The sequence below is a fragment of the Halictus rubicundus genome, chromosome 2 (assembly GCF_050948215.1).
Source record: "Halictus rubicundus isolate RS-2024b chromosome 2, iyHalRubi1_principal, whole genome shotgun sequence".
Classification (NCBI taxonomy): Eukaryota; Metazoa; Arthropoda; class Insecta; order Hymenoptera; family Halictidae; genus Halictus; species Halictus rubicundus.
The window spans coordinates 12,601,987-12,624,166 of NC_135150.1; the positions used below are offsets into that span (position 1 = coordinate 12,601,987).

The 22,180-nt window shown below is 43.3% G+C and overlaps 1 protein-coding gene across 3 annotated transcripts in view; it reads left to right on the forward strand.

Annotated features, from left to right (window-relative positions):
* Positions 1-9,635: 9,635 nt before the first annotated feature.
* Positions 9,636-22,180, forward strand: part of LOC143365294 (netrin receptor UNC5C) — an 87,660-nt gene continuing 75,115 nt past the window's right edge. For all 3 annotated transcript variants that reach the window (XM_076805349.1, XM_076805350.1, XM_076805351.1), the window contains exon 1: positions 9,636-10,026. The gene's annotated coding sequence lies outside the window, so the exon portion shown is untranslated. The remainder of the gene's footprint in view (positions 10,027-22,180) is intronic.

The window sequence follows — 22,180 nt, forward strand, 5'->3', positions numbered from 1 at the left end:
CGGCCCTGGCGAACATCAAAGAAACCCTCATTGATGCACGGAAAACAACGAGGAAATCCAACGGGCCATACGAAAATAAACTGGCGCGGAATCACTGGGACTGCGAGTAAACAAAAATAGAAACGACGCTCGATCGTCGGCCCACGGATGCCTCTCGATCCGTGACACTGGGCCACGGGTACGCTTTTGCGGCATGCTGTAATACACACCTTGCGTTCCGTTACTAAATTAACGCATTCGCTGCCGGAATATTCCGGAGGGTCCGTTAAATCATAGTTGTTTAACCAGCGTCTTTAACACGTTCGGCGCCGCGACAGCCATATTTGGGAATTATTTGTGCAGGTTTTAACATTAATTTTTACGTGGATATATTCATTGTACTAAACTTGATTAGGATCTGTAACATGCGAGAAAGTTGGAGGATTACTCAGTATCATACATTTAATTTTTTGCAATTTTTATTTCATTAAATAACTTACTTTGATTTTATGGAATTTTTGGGGGTTCTAGATGGGCGTTCAAAGTGTTAACATGCGTAGAAAGTTACAATTTACAAACCGAAGAAATTCAACATTTTTAACAGTTTCACCCGTTGATAACATGTCACGATAATATCATCTATTTAACCTTTTCGGACCCTGCAAATACTAATCAAATTCGGTTCACATGTTGTGACAAAAATTAACTCCCAAATGTGGAGGAAGAGTTATGCTAAATAGGCATGTATGACCAAGTAAAATTCATTATAACTTTACCTCATAACAAAACTGTACTATTCAGATATTAAGCATTCCTGAATGCAACAGAATGTATTACACAATTTTCTACAAAAATCAGTATAAATCTGATCTTTCCAGCCACGACATAAATGACTCAGAAACACCTCTCATTGTATATTTAACCGCACATACATAAAAATAAATTGAAATAAAACGAAACGATATGAACCACAAATAAAATTGGCAGCAATAAAGAAGCACTTGAAACGCCTCTCCATTAAATCCGGCCGCCGGTAATATTTTTAACATTACTTCGGTGATAAAGAATGCGGCAGAATTCCAATCGCTGAACAATTCCCGTCGCCGCTTCTTTTCCCAAAAATATCCCCGATCACTTTACCTACTATATATTCTATAAAAATTCCTAAATCTCGCTAGAATTGACTCTCCGTGCGCCGCGCACTGTACATTAGTCTCCACTTTGGAATAAAAAATCGCATTATATCTCGCGGAGACAAGGGGACGATGAATCACGTTGCACGTTGTATATTCTTGTAGAGGCTTTATTAACAGCCTCGTACGTACTTCGTGGTATGACACGTTGTTCGACGATCGACGCGTATTAATGGACACGTCACTGTCTCATCGCCACCAATTTCTGTCGCGCGCGACTTTCACGTGTCGGGATCCCGGGGGCTCACGAGCGTGTAATAGATACATGATAGAATCGTCGGCCGCTGTTAGAGGATACAGGGGAGTTACGATCGACGGTATACACGACGTATTTATACGCTGATCAATTCCTGGAGCGGCCTGGTGTCGCGTGCGGACCATTGTTGTGCTCTCTCGTGTGTTGACCCGTAGAGCCAGGCTGACGCATCGTCTTGCGCCGCGTCCATTTTCTCACGGACTGCTCCTTTTTTATTCTCCTCTCCCTCTCTCTCTCTCCTCTTGTTCTTCTCTTTTAATATTTAACGCCCGGGAGCTCCACGGATAGAAGTGGTCGAAGAGAGAGAGAGAGAGAGAGAGAGAAAGCGGATATTTAAACGGCCCGCCGCGGAGGAACGGGACTGCCATTTACATTACCCGGCTCGGTTAATTCTATTTGGGGAATGGGAGACCGGCGGAAGCTAATAATACGATTGTACCGTAAATAGTGAATGAATAAATAAGTCAGGGGAGAGGGCACCGGGATGTATACCTGTTGGCGCGGCCCTTGACAGGTATAGCACTCGCGAACGCTCGTCCCGCGTGTTACGAGAGCGATACACTATCGCGCCTGCGATAAGTCAACCGCGGACCATGCGAACAGACTGTAGGTCTTTGTGCGGAATTAAAATTGTAATTTTCTCTGTTGCAAGAGATAGACGGTTAGGTTTCACCGTCGGGCGCGCAATTCAGATCTTCTTCTGAACTGTACGATGATTAGACCGCGGATTTCATGCATTCGTGACAAAAATGGGTAACCACAATTCAAAGTATTGGTTTTAGCTTAATAAAATAATTAAAAGAAGAAAGAAATTCTTATTTCGCTCCTGTGTCTTGCAGTCAATGCAAATATTTTTCATTTTGCATAAAGACCCGCAGCCTACTGATGATACTCGCGGCACCCGTTGAATTACTATCCGACTGCAATTTCCACATAGCAATGCACACAGTCTACAGCTAACGCAAAACAACATAACTTCCTCTGGTAATTCGAAAAAAACCAGCTGCAAAATTTAATTTCTACATCGGTATTAATGAAATTTTCATTCCGTAAAGTCGGAAAAAAGGAGGCTGTACGTTACGCTAGCTGATTTTTTAATTACCGCATTACGCAACAGATTGTTCCTACGGCTTCCCGCAACACTCGCGCGATGTAACGTACACCCTCTCACTAGATTCAATTATCGTCCGACTCCAATTTCCACGCGGAGATCAACAATTTAGAAACAGACAACGCAGCATCGAACATTCCCTGCCAGTTCGCCCGAAACATCTACATAATTAAATTTTTACAACCTCCGTCCCAGAATTACCGTACACCGGCCAAGGAGCGAAAGAGTTTTGGGCACCGGTAGGATTTCCGCAAATTTGGTCCTAAATTCCGGCGCCAAAGCGCAGAGGAAATTTCAGGGTACCGAGGCAGAAGTATTCAGCCGGGTGTGTTCCCGGTCGCAGCGAAGGCCGGGTCCTTAAAAGATTAACGCGTCGGGCAGGAGGCAAAGGGTCACGTCGTTCCCCTCGCCTTGACCCCTGATAAAAGAGGATCCAGAGGGTCCGGGAAATCAGAGAACTCTTCCCGCGGTCCAGTCGGGCAACATCCGCGTTTTCGGTCGGTGCATAAATTTGTTTTTTCACCAAATAAATACGCCGGCCATTTATTTACGGGGCCCCTCCATCCGGTTCGTGTTCCGGACCTGGGTCCTGTCGCACACAGTGGTCCACCACATCGCTCCGCCGGTTCAAGAGTTTCATTTGGTAAATGGTTCTCAATGCGATGCTTATTATGTCGAATGTACGAGAATATTAAACTCTTTCGCTGCTTCTGCAATCCATTTTTAACCAGACCGGCTTTTGATGCGGAAAAGATCAGGATAAGCAGATTGCTTGATTTTCTATTTTAACTGCAAATACAGAAGCTGCGTGGACACCTGTCTCTTTCTTTAAAAATTGAGCGGAAAACAGTATTTTTAAATTCCTTAAATGTTTTCGCTGTTTTGCAATTGATATTCGCACTTTTGTCGTATATGTGTAAAATTCGCGGTGTATTAATAAGGTACCGCGATATAATTAAAAATGTGAGTAGAAAGCTACATTCTTTTAGTTCATGTTCTACTACAGTGATAATATGTTTTATTTTCCATCCTTTCTCATTAATGGTTGAACCCCGCTTGCCAATGTGATTATCGAGGATTTAGACATGCCTAATGATGTTTCTTCGGAACTTTTACATGAATTTAACCCTCGAATGGTCCACTTATAACGTGGACTCATGTTCGAGAATCCCATTAAATTCTTGATATTGATTCCGACCGGCTAAATCATGATTTGAGACCACCGGGACTCGTCGCAGCGGCACCGTTCGCCCGGATAAATAAATATTGACTGTCGGGAGTCGGGCACCGCAAGCAAATCCATTAATAACAGGAATTTCACCCCGCAGCGGGGTTGGAACGGGCCACGCTCGCGTTCGGCCGTACCTGGGCCACGATTGTCGCGGAATCGGCCGTTGTCGGTGTCAATTTATATCTGCGGGTAGATTCGCCGTTACGCTAGAATAATTTAATAACGCTCTGGCTACGGGACGCTCTGTCTCCCTTTCTCGCCGACACGTTGCCAACCCCCGCGAAGCCAGAAGTCGTCGGGTACGATCGATTCGCAGTACGAGCGACCAGGATGACTGCGATACCCGCTCGGAACAGGGACAGGCGGACCGGCGGAAGGGAACAACGCCGGCACGCAATTAGCAAAACTGTAATCAAATATACAGTGCCGTTTAATATCGACAGAGCCCGATTTCGAGACGCGCGGTGTCTCGTTAGCGCGGCCATTATCAGAGCAAACACGACCCAGCCCGTGCTCTCGCCGATTCTGCCTTTTCTACGCCGCTGAAGCGCGGACGAGCGGAATCGATTGATTGGAAGACACGGTGACGTTAATTAGTCGGGTTTTACGCGATTGCGAGGGCTGCGTGGCTGTCTTTTCAGCATTCTTCTGTGGCGAATCCGGCTCGAGGATACTGCGCTTTGTTAGCCTAGTCGTGCACCCGACAAAGGAACTCCTGACATTTATAATAATGTTCCGATGTAATATGCGAAAATTTCGGGAAATGTCACATGTATCGGGTACAGTGTACGGACACTACTAATTAATCTCTTACCGCAGCGGCAAAAATAAAACATCGACTGTAGTATATGGGTGAGGCAATGTTAAATTCGGTGACAAAATTTGTTTGCTTTTAATCGTCCCTTTGTGAAACCTTTACCGACGTATTCGTGACCCTTTTCTCGTTAATATGATACCAAACAGGACACAGTTTGGATCGCATTTACTCTTTTAATTCTCGGTACTGTAGAACCTCGATTATCCGAACTAATCTAGGAGGACGTCAGTGTTCAGACAACAGAGTCTAGCCACAGTGATAGATTACATTTTCACCGATTTGTAAATTAAATCGTGACGTATACGGATCGTTTTAGATTGTGCCACATTTACATGTGAAAGAAATCTTCGAATAATGGAGAATTGAGATGTCAAAACAGTTTTGCTGCCATTTTGCTGTCATTACAATTAATGAATGTGATGAATTTGATAGAAATCGACCGTTCGACACGACAATGCTCGATCACATTTTGCACAAAGGAAGAGGGACACTAAGCGTTAGAGGTCAAACGATGACTCGTAGCCAGGGAAATCTTCTTCCGAGGAGGCACTTATGGTTTACTAACTGGATGGGAAAAAGTACTGCAAAATGCGAATACATCGGGACATAATATTGCATACTTCGTTTATAATGTACAGTGCTAATGTACAACTCATGTACAGTGAGTCCCACGAGCTCTGTCTACTTGAATATCTTGGTTGTTTCAAACAGTACGAGAAAATGTTACGTACAGAAGTTGTAGGGTTTAAAAAACTACATAATATGGTATAAATGATATTTTTGCAAGTGGAGAGAAGATATAGAGGTCACCTTTGTTTTTCTAAATAGAATGTCTAATTTTTTATGCTCGATTTCGATAGATTGCCGAGTATTGTATTCTGAGTATAAAAGTACTAAAGTGTATTTGTCCTAAACCTCACCGTTGCTGAGATATATGACTGTTTTCATTCTACTACTTTCATTATGGAACGTATTCAAGGATATGCTCGCTATGTCAAATGTAAACATTGGTAGGCTTTCGACGTCTCTCAGTGTCAGTCAGATTCTCAGTTAGTGAACATAAGATGGTCAATATGAAATTTTTATTCGAAGAACAATTAGAGATGCTTCTAATTTATGGAGAAAGTAAGAGAAACGCAATTGGGTCGAAATTTGTACGGTGAAAGATATCCAAACCGCATATGTCTTTCACACAAGATTTTTGATAGATTGTGTAAAAAATTAAAAGAAACTGAAAGTCTCGGTGTTCGTAAGATGAATCGTGAGAAGCCTGTATGTAGTGACGAAGATAATGAAATTAATATTGCTGCAATGGTACAATGGTACAAGTCAGCAAAAGTAGTGCATCACGAATTCTCACTTGTCACAAACACCATCCGTACTGCATTAGCCTTCACCGGAAATTAGATGACATGGATTATGTAAATCGTGTTAGATTTTGTGGATGGGCTCAAGACCAGCTACAAATCAATCCACTTTTTTTCTCATTAATACCATTTAACGATGAGGCTACTTTTACCACCACCGGGCGTGTTAATTTACATAACACGCGTTATCGGTCAGTACAAAATCCTCACTGGCTACGAGAAATTGATCATCAAAGACGCTGGTCCATTAATGAGTGGTGTGGAATCATAGGGCAACAAATAACTTTGCCTTATTTCATTGACGGCACTTTTACTAGTCAAAAATATGATACGTGCCATTAAGCGTTCGTCAAACAACGTGGTACACTTAATGAAATATTTCCAAATCGATGGATAGGACGCGGTGGCGCTATTCGCTGGCCAAAACGAAGTCCAGATTCAACACCCCCAGATTTTTTCTTGTGGGGAACATTGAAAAATATTGTGTATAGAGATGCACCAACAATTCCGGACGATATGAAGCAACGAATTATCGCAGCGTGTGCTACAATAGACGCTCCAACAATAAGACGTGTTAGAGACGCAACAGTTCAAAGACTACAACGTTGCATCGCAGCAGATGGCCGACATTTCGAACATTCTTCATGAAAACAGTCAAATATCTCAGCAGCGGTAAGTTTTAGGACATATACGCTCTAGTACTTTTATACTCGGAATACGCCAATCTATCGAAATCGAGTATGAAAAATTGGACATTCCATTTAAAGAAACAAAGGTGACTTGTATGTCTTCTCTACGCCTCCGCTTGCAAGAATATTGTGGGATCCTCGACTCGTGGGTCCTACGAATTGTAGATCGGAGTGCATGTCTATGTTATTGGTATGAATGAAGGCGTGAAGAGTCGTGCGAGAGGTCGAGAAGCGAGTTTAGAGAGAGAGAGAGAGCGAGTTTTGGAGTGAGAAAGCGATCGAGCGAGTTCATGTTGTTTAATTTTTGTTTTTCATAACCATATATATTCTGTATCATTGAATGTTGTTGCTTTGATTTTCGTCTTTGATCCCTATGCACCAAAGATCCCTACAATCTTGGGGGCTCGTCCGTGTCTACGAAAATCCGTGAGTTGGGATATTCGTGCGTGTGAAAAGTGACAATTATTAGGGATCAAAGTGCTCAATAGGGATTGAAAGCGAGAGTGACAGTCGTAATTGTGACGATAAGAGTTTGTGACTGGTATAATTAATTAGTGCGATTTATTGTGGGTTATTTTTGTTTGCGCAATGAGTTTACCGATGAGATCTGCCAGTGACTTTTCCGTATCAGAGTTAAAAGAAAAGCTGCGGGCTATGGGACTGGGCACAACGGGTGTAAAAGCCGAATTAATACACCGACTAATGGAAGCTGAAAGATCCCTACAATATCATTTGTTATGTAGTTTCCTAACCCTTAGCACTCGAATGGCGACTGTAAGGCGCCACTAAAAATTGCTGTATGATTTGTTTGTATTTAATAAATTACTGAACATTTCAGTACTCTACGAGCAAATGGCACCATTTTCGTATGTACAATATGAAACAAAAAAAATATACAGGGTGGCTCACATAACTCTGAACAGCTCAATATCTCGAAAACTACGCCATCGATTTTAAAGTTCTTAGCCTTAAATTGCATGGAACTGAAGGGCCTTTCTGACTACATAAACGTGAAGTGGCCTCCCTTCCCCTTTAACGGGGGAGGGGAGGTACCTTTGTAATTTTAAATGGAACCCCCTATAAAATGTTACATATTTAGATTCTATCGGAAAAAACAAGTCAATTTTGTCTGAAACATTTTTTTGTCAGATACTTCCATGATGATATATAACAGTTTGAAGTTTCGAGTTGTAGGTACTTGAAGCGCTCGGAAATAGCGTTATACGCGCTTGAGTCCTTTGCTTATTCGTGAAGAAATAAAATGTACTTTAAATTAAATGTTCAAAATGTCCACCACGGGCTTGTAAACATTTATTTACTCGAAACATCAAAGTTGTTCTAACATTTTTTAACATTTCGGGAGTCACTGAAGCGCAATCGTCACGTATTTTTTGTTTCATATCCTCTTTTGTCGTCGGTGGTTCAAACATAACTTTGTCCTTTACATATCCCCATAAGAAAAAATCTAATGGTGTTAGATCGGGAGATCGAGGAGGCCATTGACGAGGTCCCCCACGACCTATCCATTTGTTCCCAAATTTTTCGTTCAAAAATTGCCTGGTGATGATTGCAAAATGTGGAGGAGTGCCGTCTTGTTGGAACCACATTTTTCTTCTAACGTGCAGTGGCACATCTTCCAAAAGCGCAGGCAAATGATTTTTTAAGAAATCACAATAACTTGCAGATGTTACAGTTTCTTGAAAAAAATAAGGTCCAATCACAAAATCTCCTATTAGGCCACACCAAACATTTAAAGACCATCGATGTTGAAAGGGAACACATCGCATCCAATTTGGGTTTTCCACGGCCCAATAATGCAGATTATGTCTATTTACATGCCCTCAATTCATAAAAGTGGCCTCATCGGAAAAAAGTATTTTGCACAAAAAGCCGTTTTCCACAACACCCTGCAGCCACTCACAAAATCTTACGCGGTGATCGTAATCTGCTATCGAAAGCTCTTGTGATAAAACCATGTGATATGGATGATACTTTTGCCGTTTCAAAATTCGTTGAATTGATGAACGACTAATATGTGATGTTTGTGCAAGTGTACGTTGACTAATATGAGGATTGAATGTAATTGCAGCAAGAATACTGGCACTATTATTTTCGTTAGTGACAGCTTTACTAAGCCGCTTTTCTAAATTATGAAATGTTTCTAAATTATGAAGCGCGTATAATTCCATAACGCTATTTCCGAGCGCTTCAAGTACCTACAACTCGTAACTTCAAACTGTTATATCTCATCATGGAAGTATCTGACAAAAAAATGTTTCAGACAAAATTGACTTGTCTTTTCCGGTAGAATCTAAATATGTAACATTTTATAGGGGGTTCCATTTAAAATTACAAAGGTACCTCCCCTCCCCCGTTAAAGGGGAAGGGAGGCCACTTCACGTTTATGTAGTCAGAAAGGCCCTTCAGTTCCATGCAATTTAAGACTAAGAACTTTAAAATCGATGGCATAGTTTTCGAGATATTGAGCTGTTCAGAGTTATGTGGGCCACCCTGTATATAGAAGGGAAATATTCTAGGTCGGAAGAAAAGTTTCGTTTCAGAGCTAAAATGGCTACGAGTGCAAAGGGTTAAACCCTACAACTTCTGTGAGTAACATTTTCTCGTATTGTTTGAAATAACGAAGATATTCAAGTGTACAGAGCTCGTGGGACACACTGTATCTCCATAGCGGCGAGAGCGATCCGCTCCTCTCGGCGGCTGGTACGGGACTCGGTTGGTTCGCTGGCGCTCGCCGAGTGATCCAGCATCCTTGCTCCCACCATGGCTCGGCTCTCGGGTCCATAGCGCCTCCACTAGCTGTTCTAGCTACCACCACCACCGTCGCCGTCTCCACCACCACCAGCACCACTGGCATCATCATCGGCAGCGGCACCACCACCGTCGTCGGCGTCTCCACCACCACGCTTGGCCAGCACCGGCGCCCGAGAGGCGAAGGGCCCCGAGGTCTCCGCGCTGCGAGTCAGTTGGCCGACATGAGCCGCGCGCGCTGGGGCTCTCGGTGCTCGATCCTTCGCTGAGGGTGGCTCTCGTTCGCTCACAGAATTATGCTAAACCGGCACCCACCCCCGCGGAACGGACCAAGGTAGTCGCGGGTTTAATCAGTGGCACGGTGTTACCCTAAACCGGCGCAGACCTCCCGAAACGTCTGCACACATTTTTCGGACCTCTTTCGGACACGTCGATTCATGGGGTGACGGCCGAACGACCCATAGATCCGCGTGGATCGATCGGACCAGTGTGACAGTGCCGTGCCGTTTCAAGTGAAGTCTCAGTGATACCGCTGATACGTCCAGAAACTTTGACAAGGTTTTACGTGCGAGTGGATTTTTCGGAGGACGCCGCCGGGATTCGTCGATTATTCAGTGAGTCGATTTTTAGTTCGATTGGCAGGGACGTCTTCGAGTGAACGGTTCGATTGGTTCCACGAAATCCGTTTTACTTGTACCTCGTGACGATTTGTGGGATTGTTGTTTGATTATGGGATGGATGGCTGTAGAGTTTGTAGGGGAACGTTGGAACTTTGATGGGATGTTGTATGCGGGCTTTCTTTTTTAGAGGATTTTAGGAGGTAGGAGTTGTTAACCCTTTGAGGATGATTTTTTGAGATACCGCTGTAGATCGCGAGCTGAATTTGGACCAGTGCCTGGACGATACTGCTCGTTCATAATTGAAGACCCTGGTGCAACAACCGGGCCATTTTTCGATCTCCGTTTTTCAGTAAAATTGTGCTTGTTGAAGTTTCGTATACTTTTATACGTTGCTGATTGGTTCAAGCAGGGATTTTAATTTAACAATTTTCACTGTGTCGATTTGCCTGGTTCTTGCTCCAAACTCGTCAATTCATAATCGATTTAGAGTTGATGGAACTAGTGATTCATAGTTAACAGTGATACTGAAAATAATTTCTTTTCTGTAAATCAAAGTTAACGAGCCATCCGTATCATTGATAACGCTGGAAGAATTTTTCTTTATGAAGATTCATGGTGGTTCGTGCGCTGGTCCAAATTAGGCTACTCCAATCCACATGAAAATTTTGCACGATTTTTCGTCATTTTCTGTTTCAATTACAATTCTTGCAATAAATTTTACCCGTTCAATAAAATTATATTTGTCAGAGCATCGATAAGAGAAAAATTTTTGCAGTAATTCCCGCGAGTTCGTTGAAATTTGCATCTGTCATCGACGAGAGAAAATTGAATATTTAGTGTCCGTAACGACTCCCACTGAAGTTCTGTTAATTGCTTGCATTCCTACTCGTTTTTAAAAGAAAGCGCCACAAACTACTGTTTGTGCACAGAATTTTCATTTAACGTTTTGTAGTCACCCACCATAGACTGTTCCCTCGAGAAAGACATTAGTTTCTGTCATATTACGATGCCATGCACTTGAACACACGCGTTCGCACTACAAACAACAATACACGAAAAACGCAAAAATACGTGTTCCTTTCTCGACACTAGAAGCATCAAGCGGTCTCTGTTTTCTACGGGAATTTTTATGAAAAATTGCAAGAGACCTCTCGTTAAAATCATAGCAGAGCAGGCGACTTTGTTTAGCAACCTGTACACGACACGGAACAATCTTTTCCTTTTTATTGTCTTCAACCTCGGATGATAAATTGTCTTTAAACTATTTTGGAAATCCTCAATGAATTGTACTAGGAGCAGTTTTATGTTTAGACTTCAGCGTCTGATTTGGTAAATATTATACCACGATAACGAATAATTAGATTGCGGATTTTATGCATTTATGACAAAAGTGGGTGAAATACAAAGCAGTGAACATTTTAGAGGAACCAATGAGCACGGTTCTGTTGTTTTCCACTCGTTAAAATTATTAAAAGGGGAAACACGTTTTTATTGGACCTCTGTCTCTCAGAACTGATCGGGACAAATTTTATTTTGCATAAAGATTCGCTGTCTACATATAATATATACACTTGATTATAATTATTCGTAAAATCAATCGACGTGATATATAATCAGCAAAAAGGTCAGTTTTTTTAGGAACTTTGACTTCCACTGTATTCATAATCACCGACACGGATGTCGACGAAGAAATTAATACTTCAGACCGATGAAACTGCAGGGTTAAATGTTTTGAGATCTCCGCAAGCCTAAAAGATCTGTGAAAATCTCCAGAGAATCTGCACACTTAGGCGAATCCGTTCGCTCGGAGATCGGTGCTCGAAACCGTTCGCTCGTCGGATCCAGAATCTTCTTTAATTAAATCTTAATTCCGTCGATACAGTGGCGTAGAGGTTCGTGTTCGCGACGCTCGCCGAAAAGCGCTGGTAAAAAACAATTTCGCGGGGTTAACGAGCGCGTCCGGAGTGCACTCGAATTAGGCGTGCTCCGATTCATGTGAGCGCGCCCGCGTTTTCGAGATCCGGTCACAGTCGAGCGGTGGCAGAGCTCGACGAGAGAACCTGTGTGTATGTGTGTGTGTCTCGTTTTTCGAAAGTTCGACAAAATTAGGAGGCGGATTTTATCTCGGAACTCCCGCTGCGGCTCGAATGTCCCCTGGAAGCGTATTTTAAAAAAGCCGCGCTTACGCTCGACTTGCCTCGGAAACCGCTCTCGTCGTTACTATTCAAATTAGGCTACCGCCGCTGCCCGCCGCAAATAAAGCGATTCTTATGCCGGCCCGCGAATTCTCCGGCCTGTCCGGTTATGTTTGCTGGCAGATAACGTTCGCTGTTCACCCGAACCGCCGCGATTTATTGGCTGAGCAAATTCGTTCGTTCAACCCTTTCTTCCGTCCATTCGTGTTCCATTCAGAAACGATAGGCGTGCGTTCTATTATTGAACGTGATTGTTGCATTCTGGGCGTGCTACTAATGAATCTTGTAACCACGATGTCAACAACCGGCTACCTACAGTTTCTTTTTGTAACTTCCGGTTGGTTGAGAAATAGCAAAGTTATTGTAGAATTCTATGTGCTTGAAGAGAGATATTTATGGAACAGAAAATTGCATTGCCCTAAAAGAAGAATTAGTGACGAGTGTTCGAAGCTGAAGCAATGAGTTGAGCAAAACACCAAGAATAGTTGAAGAGCTGGTCACTCTTTATACAATTAAAAAATGCATATTCTATTTGAAAGGATCACTTTGGAGCAGAGACAAGTATCATCCGGAATGACTATTAATAATTGAACGGTACACGGCTCGTATTGTTACTCCATGTTCGACGACACCGCGCGATCTCCTCGACGAATGTGGTACATGCAAAAATTCGTGCCGCATTCTCGAGCGTCACAGTATTTACAGTCCGTACGAAATCGATTAAAACAGTATCGCCGCGGTAATTAATTTGCACCGCCGAAAACCGATATTATCAATCCCGGGCGCAACCTCATTTCGCTTTCTCGTTAGCTGCGCCGCCGCGTCCCGTCGAACAATCGCACGAGAGAGTTTGAAGCGATTTTCAAACATTCACCGACTTACTTTTAGTTCTATCGGCGACCTAATAGGTTTTCGATTATTCAGGTTGCACGCGCGTATCAATGTCCAAGTCAATAATTCCGGGGCCAGCGCGCGCGACTATTAAACAACCGCTCTCGGTTTCGCTCTCGCGTATGTCGCCGCATAAAATCGCGACTTTATTATTCAACGGGGCGGCGATCGTTAGCCTGTTTAAACATTTTATGCGCAATTCCGCTCGATTTGCCTCGACGCGTGGAGCCGATCGAGCTTGGTCGATTTAGCTCGATCGCCGAAAAGATTCGCGGAACGAGCGGCCATTGTCGCGATTCATTTGCCGGCCGTGGGTTTATCGCGTTGTCCAACCGGAGCAACAAGTTTTAACGAATTAATTAGTGACAATTGCAGCCGGTGATTTTATCCTAAAATATTTCAATTGTTTCGGTTGCATTTCGGACGCGTCATATCTCGAAGTGCGGGAAACGTCGAACTGGATGACGTTGGCCATGAATGAACGTAAAACAATATCGAGCAGTTGTCTTTATGCGTTTATGACATAATTGTCTGAAGATACTCGGGAGCAAAACATTTGGTCGAATCAGTGTTTCTTGACGATAGTGAAAATTGTTTAATATTTTCTGATCTGATTCATCGCAGATAATATTTTACGTATTTGATACTGGGTTAATGGGACCAGTCAAAAAGACGGGTTCTAATATTTTTAGTTTGCAATTATTAAGATTCTAAAGACATATCCTTGAGGAATTATTCAACAAGTTTATTTCTTTGGGTATATGTCATTTAAACAAGAGTGGCTAAAAATTTGGGCAGCACAGATTTGTTATTTTTATAAAGTAATGCGGTATAATTTTCAGTAAGTAATTTTTTTATAGTAAAATAGTCACTTTCAGTGCTCCGTAGACCGATTTATCGCAGATAATTTTATACGTATTTGACACTGGGTTTACGGGACCAGTCAAAAAGACGGGTTCTAATATTTTTAATTTGCAATTATTAACCCTTTGCCCTGGGCGCTATTTTCATTCTAAAACTAAATTTTTCCTTCGTCTTAGAATATTTTCATTTTATTCATACGAAACTGATCCGATTTCCACATATAATATGTAAATGTTTAGTAATCTGTTCAATACCAATTTTATAATGTAGCAAATACATTGTAATATTTTTTGTAATTTCTTTGAAATAATGCCACAACAATTTCTAGTGGTGCTTCAGAGTCACCACTCGAGTGCAAAGGGTTAAGATTCTAAAGACACATCCATCTGGAATTATTCAACAACTTTATTTCTTTGGGTATATGTCATTTAAACAAGAGTGGCTAAAAATTTGGGCAGCACAGACTTGTTATTTTTATAAAGTAATGCGGTATAATTAATTTTTGCGGTATAAGTAATTTTCGTAAAGTAAAATAGTCACTTTTGGTGCTCCGTAGACCTAGTGCTAAGGAAGCATACATCTGTAATAGAATTTTTAATGACCGTGTTTCTTCTCGCTGGACACACAGTAAACGTGCGTCGATTTACAGATGCTGCTGTCACACGAACGTAAATTCTGTTTATTTACTGCTCGAGCGAATAGCCGAGAGAATAACAAAAGTCGTTGAAAACACGACAAAACGCACTGAAAAGTGTGAAGAGCTCGGAATTCGCCCAAAATTAATTCGACCGCGAGTAGCAGACATTGCGGCGCAATTTTCTGATAAATCCGCAACGCTCGGTGTTCCAGAACGCAGCGGAAGATATCCCGGGGAATCTCGAACAGCCAGGACGAAGGTTGGAGCTTCCCCGATACATATTTCGCGTGTTTACGAGAGAGGAAACCTGGCGGGACCGCGCCCCTCCCGGGATTTCTTGAAACGGTGTATGTGTGTGTGTGTGTGCATGGATCTCGCGTAAATCGTTGAGAACGTAGTGCGGGCATTACGGGTCGTAGCGAACGACGTGATCCGGTACACGTAATTCTAGTAAGTGCCCTCGAATGTTTGTAAATCTCCGTTCGGCGCTGCATATGGCCGGCTACTTTACGATTATGCGAGACCCGGAGTTCTCTGGGCAATCCGCCGCGCCGCACCGCACCGGAGCTAGCCAGGCCATTTATCTGCGTCCAGGCCCGCCGAATGCGCGATCCCTTTCGCGTGTTTTTCGCGAACGCCTTATGGCACCGTGGAGACCACCGGCAGCAATCCTCGAGGAGTCTTCGGCATCGCCACCGGAAAACAGCTTCTACGGATCCGTTGCGTGGGGTCCTCGGTTTGAAATTCAGATCAGCAACAGATGCTCCCCTCTTTGTTCCTCTCTTGACGCCATCGCTCGTTCTGTCCAGCGAATGGACACTTAAGCTGAATCACATTTCATTTCATTTTTCTCGTAAACGCGGAAAACTCTGCGACACAAATTGTTCGAATACGCTGCAGCGAAACGTTCAATCGAAGTTTCATTTAATTTTGCAGCTGTTGGTTTATTTATTACTTCTGTTTAGTAATTATTGAGTCCTACGAATTTTTAGTTGAGACGTAGAGGAAACAAAAGATGAAGTCGATTTTCCTACCTTGTATCAGGTCGTCCCATAAGTTCGTGCCGTTTACTCTTGGACCATTTAAACTGTAAAAATAAAATATGTAATCACCCTTTCATTCCACATCCTCTTCCGACCTTTTTGGCAAAGACATCATACCGTCACTATAAAATTTCCGCGGTTTTTCATTAAAATACTTTTCAATGGTGAATAATATAAACATATCCACGGCGCGAACTTATGGGACGACCTAATATATAACAATGAATATTTTATTCAGTACCCACCACGAAATGTCCTTTGTAAGACCCCTAGTACCATACCAAAGAACCACAGTTTAACACCAGAAATAACAATTTTATTCCTGTTACGTACAATCCAAAAATATATTAGTTAGCCCTTAGCACTCGAATGGCGACTGTAAGGCGCCACTAAAAATTGCTGTATGATTATTCAAAATATTTTTTACATTATTAAATTTGTTTGTATTTAATAAATTACTAAACGTTTCACTACTGTACGAGTACATTGCACCACTTTCGTATGTATAGCATGAAAAAATATATATAGAAGGGAAATATTCTAGGTCGGAAAAAATGTTCCGTTTTGGAGTTAGAATGGCTTCGAGTGCAAAGGGTTAGTAGACGTAGGACAAACTCGAAGAACAGAGGGACTAGATTAGCCTAATTGTACCGTACCGTGACAGTGAACATCGCGAACCGTACATTGAGCATTAAAATTGAATTTACGCCTCTGAATGTCATTTAAGAAAATGCCAGCTAGAGTAGAGACACTTTAGGTGATCGAAGCTCTCCGGAGACGCTTTAAAGCAGAGAAACGGTTAGGGAGGCGAGAGGTTTCCCCGATTCTTTCTTTTAATCCGTCTGGAAGAGCTTGTCCAATTCCTGCAAGTCCAACAATCTTAATCGAGCGGTTTATCGCGCCGTTACGAGCTTGCAATTCCCGGGAATGCAAATGGCGATGGCGTCGAAGATCGCGTCTGCTCCCGGCCGGCTGTTTCTCCGTCGGAACGATCGATAATTCACGGTCAGAGATATACACACCGTGTCGACCTGTACGATTCTTCGAATGGGATTCAATTGTCAGCTGGCGAGCAATTTCGCGCGGCGGGAACGGGCCTCTCGTCCGATAACACGCCCGTTTGTCGTGCCTCCGTTCGCGAAACAAGAGAGAGAGAGAGAGAGAGAGAGAGAGAGTGAGAGTGAGAGAGAGACTATTGGAAGATCGCACGCGATTTCCGTCCCCCGACAAATCGATAACGCGAAATTGCTGACCGTGCAAGCTCCGATCTACAGTACACAGAGAGACAGACAGACAGCGAGGCGGAGAGAGGAGAATCGTTGTTTGCGACGCTCTGTTAACCTTCTCCCGATCGGCCTCCGCGTGATCATAGACGCCGCTAACGAGGATCTATCGCGGGCAACGCGACTAGAATAATCGCTGCTCGAATTCGCCCCGGTCGTCGCAATTAATTAATAAGTGGCGTATCGAGCCGGCGGGCCATTGATGCTGCCCCCGTATTAATCGCGGCCGCGATACCCGAACGATAATTACCTCTTTGTCTTCCTTTGACGCTCGCGAATACTCTCGCCGCTTCCGAGAAAACGATAAAAACGCCCCGACGACGGCCACTGCGAATGCTCGACGGATATTATGGTTATTCAACTGTGCTGTTAACAATTTTAGCGCCGAGGAAAGATACGCGTTGTCGGCTCCGCCGGGGAAACCGATTGTTCTATTCTAATTAACGGATTCCTCTATGCTATCACGAATTTCGCGTGTTTCGCGAAGGTTCGATTTTTTTATTGACACTGGAAGGGTTGATTTAATAATCTTGTGTAGTCATACATCCAGTTTTTGTCCCACAATCGGCCCAGATTCACGGTTTTTGTTAAAGCGGTGACGTCCAGCTGAGATCAAAGTAGAACAGGAGGAACATTAACCTATATTTAATCGGCATTTTTTCTTTCTTTTTTTAAATAAATTATGACTTCGTCTTTAGTTTGTCGCCTACAGTCCCAACTTTTAACCAGTCAACTGCGTTCGACGTGTATACACGTCAATCCAAAACTCTATCGCGGTGCGGTTGACGTTCATGAATTGTTAATTTCTTGTCGAATGAAAATGTAATTCTTTCTCATTTGCTTTACTTTTATCGTAAAATTTATAATAGCGGCATTTGGCCTGCGTTCGACGTGTATACCCGTCATTGCTTGATTTTAATTTGGCGCCCCGTGACGGACTTTTAAAATTAAACTCCGCAGTCGACTGGTTAAGGAGCAGTTCTTAACAACCAAGCAAGAAAAGAAAGTCGAATCTGTTTCTGTCGAATCTATTTTCCTTATCCTAATGCGTACAGAAAAACGAGTAAGATCAAATGCGGAACAGTAGCCTAACTAGCTCCCGTATCTTGCTCTCATCGATTGGACGAAAGCATAGAAATCCGCAGTCTAGTTGCAAGTATCTAATGCATCGGTGTCTTGAACTTTTGTTAATCGTTCAACTGTCTGAAACTCTGCACCCACCAATTTTCCGTCACGAACGTGCGAAATCCGCAGTGTAATTACCGCCAACACCAAGACGGAGCACTAACTCTGAAAGAAAAGAAAATATCTGATAACAAGGTCCGAGCAAGCTGGTGGAACAGCGAATTAACAGCACTCCCCAAACAGCTGGAAGGTTAAACCGAGTCTTGGGCATTTAATTTCCGGGAGGCTTTGCTCACAGCTTGTCATTACAACGGCCGAATACCTCGGAATTATCTTTTCCAAGATAGAAAGAGAGAGTGAGATAGAGCTTAATGAATTCCGGGGTGGTAGATTGCCGGGCAATCTCCTCGTCAGAAGAATTCATTCTCCTTCGACCGGGGCGTGCTTTCTCGTCGCAGAACGCGGAGCGGAAAAATTCATCGCGAGTTCAACCGCGCGACTAGATACAGAAACGCGAGGCGTCGACAGAGAGAAACCGTTCGGTTCCGAGCTCTCGTCATGTGACGTTCATTCATATAAATAACCATGTGCCGTGGGGAGGAGAGCGAGAGAGAGAGAGAGAGAGAGAGAGAGAGAGAGAGAGAGAGAGAGAGCAAGAAAGAAAGAAAGAGAGAAAGAGAGCAGATAAGAAAAATCGAGCACTTCGAAAACGATTACGCGGAACAAGATCCCGCCGCTGACTAAACATTTCAAGCGATGGGAGGCGGGCCGAGGCGGAGGAACGGGCGGGTGACTGCGTTATTTGACTTTGACAGACATTATTAACGACTAACCGACCTACGCGCACTCGCACCAGCGTAATGATCCCGACGCGTTCGATGTTGGGAACAGGGGGAGAGAGAGAGAGAGAGAGAGAGAGAGAGAGAGAGAGAGAGAGAGAGAGAATGAGAGGGATTACGGGGAGAGAAAGTTTCTCTCGCGCGTCTGTCCATCCGTCCGGAAAATAAAGAACCCGGGTGAACCGCGAGTCGTGCCAATGGATCCTCTTATTTCTGCCCGTCGTTTCGTTCCTGTGAACGCGACACGCGCCGCTTTGAATGTCCCCGTCAACGCTGCTTCTTCGCTTTTCAAGTCTAACTCTCTCTCTCTCTCTCTCTCTCTCTCTCTCTCTCTCTCTCTCTCTCTCTCTCTCTCTCTCTCTCTCTCTCTCGCGCGTAGCAGCTCCGCTCGGCAACGCTCTGCAACGCTTCGCAACGCTCTGCAACGCTGCGCGAAGCTTCGTCGGGACACCGCGACTTCCGCTCTTTCTTTCAGCGACGCAACGGTGAAATTCGCGCGACCAAGAGAGGACCGCGGGAAACGCTGGCATTCACCGCCGAGACTCGTTTCACGGCGGTCGGATGTGCCCGAGGAATGCGTGGAAAACGCGATTAAATATTGAGCGCGCCCAGCGAGCCGCTCTAAGCGCGACGTGCGTCTCTCAGCAGCGATAGTCTGCGAATTTCAAAAGTACGCTGATTTCGAGACTCGCGGGATCGATCCCGAAGCGCATCCGTCTTCCGACTTCTCGTTGGTCGATGTGCCCTGGCGATTTTAGGGGAGCAGGCACCGGTGGTCTGCGAACTTAAAACGTACGCCATTTTGAGATTCGGGAAACCGTTCCTCGCGAGCTCGTTCGGTTTTGCATTCTTTAAGAAATCCGTCTGTTTCTTAACTCCTCGATTTATAATTTTCTCCATGGTGACAATAATGCTTTAACCCTTCCGGAGTGTACAGTTTGTATTTATGGAAACGTATGTTGCATATTAAGTCACCCCATAGGTAATGTAAATTTCTTAAATCTATTTTTCAACGAGAAAGTTAACATATTTTTCGAGAATGGTATAAAAGAGTTAGTTGTACGGTGGTAAGTGTGTCAACTTTTTTATTGAAAAATAGATTAAAAACTGACATTACTTGCGGGATGACCTATCACAAATTCGTTCGGTCGCAAATCTACCTGAAGATGTTTTAATTTTAACGATTTATTCATGGCTGGCCTGCGAATATTATCATAGTCATTTTTCTTTCGACTTACGACAACCTGACATAAAAAGACGATTGAAGAATTTACTTGAAGAGAAGATTCAAGAATGAAACATCGAACTTCATGTTAATAATGCGCTACTGGTAAACTAGACCACCTGTATCGCGACTAAACATTTTAACACTAAATCCACCAAGCATTAACAGTATCTGATAAATATTGCCTTATAAAAATGGCAACCCTAAATTTGTTCAGATTGTCCGTAATTTTCAATACAATAAATTCTTGGACAAGGAAATTTATTGCACTATTTTCCATAAATGAATTTTTAAACTTTCAGTAATTGTGAAACATAAAACCGGTCATTTTGACCGTGGTAGATTTAGCGTTAAAAGAAAGATAATCTTACCACATTTAACCCATTTGCATCATTAGCATATATATATGCTCAATTTTCCTGGTCAATATCATTATTCGTTAGCTAAAAAATAGAAATGGGGGGTGTTGTTGGAGATGAAAGTAGTATTCTGAAGAAGAAATTGCCACTGAAACGAAGACGAATTATTGAAACAAGTTCTTTCAGTCATTTTCGTACTTAAATGTAATAAAAAAATAAGCTTGGTGATAAAGGCTTTCTTTTCATATTTCCTTATGATGCAAACGGGTTAATGCAAAAAGTATTCCAAAGACTCCAAATTATGCTCAAAACGTTCCGCGTCAAACCGTTCCAATTGGCAGAATGAAATCGCGATACAGAAAGCCAGCTCAGTTAAGGATCACCATAGATCACCGCCCATAAGAAGCACAATTGAAATATCCCATGGAGCGATACAGGATAGCAGAGAGAAAGAGAGAGAGAGAGAGAGAGAGAGAGAGAGAGAGAGAGAGAGAGAGAGAGAGACCAAGCAACAAGAGAGTACATTTTCTTTTTCTGGCGCGTGGGAATCGAGGAAAGTTTCTTTTTGGGTGGCGGCGAAACAAGGGTTGGATACAGAGATCGTTAATCTTCTCGATTGGATAGCTCCATTCGCGTTTTTCTTGCGGGCTTTTTGCCGGCCGCGTCGTCCGGGCCGCGTGCGGATCCGCGGGCCGGTGTGATTATCGAGAGGATACCGTATCGGTTACCTATAATTACCGAACGTTGCTGTTTTTGCATAGATTGCGATCGGGACTTCCGTGATTGCGGCGATCTGCGGCCCGTAATCGGCGGCCCCGTTTGAATATGGCGCAAGCTGATTGGTAATTACAGAGCCGGTGTGGGCCGTGCCGAGCGGGGCAAACCTGTGCGATTTGTCTTCTGCCGCGTCTACGCTCGGACAGGGACCGTATCGAGTTTTCATCGTATTGCTGACGGAACAGCGAAACTTTTCAGCAACCGGGCGCCGCGCCGCACACCGCTCGGCTAGTTTAGCTGGTCCGGTTATCTCGCCGCTGGAGATACAGTTTGTCAACATATAACCCATAAACGTGTCGTTGGATTTTCTATTTTATGCGCTTGTAACTTTCATGAACGATTTACCAAGGAGTAAAGTACGTCTTTCGTGGCGAAGACGCGAATTACGACGATTGCCGCCTGCTTCGAGACGCCCTTTCCACGATGAAGTCGTTTTGTGCAAGAAATAGTATTGGGTCGTCCGGAAAGTTCGTGCTGTTTTTCTGTAGGTGGCATTAGGATAGGTCTGAATACGTCAGAATGATTGAAAACAAATGGTATGTGTACATAATCTAAAAGGTGATATTTCAGGCATTTTTAGAAAAAAGTTTGATTAGGATATATTAATTTTTGTTAGTTTTATACGCTCTTAAATATGGAAGGAAACGGAGTGCATTATAGGCATTCATTTTTTCTTCCGAAAGCTGCTGGATGTGCTACCCCATTGACCCTATTAACTAGACCCTCCACCCTCAGATTTTCATCTCTTTAGGTCAATACAAAATTCCCATAATGACAAAAACTTTAACTCTTTGGTCGGCATAAAAAATCATATTTAAAAGTTTTTCGCCGAAAAACGCAAGATGCGTTTGCGATGGAGAAAGACTATGGAACAAAATGGCACTTATAATAATTCGATAAATGTATATCG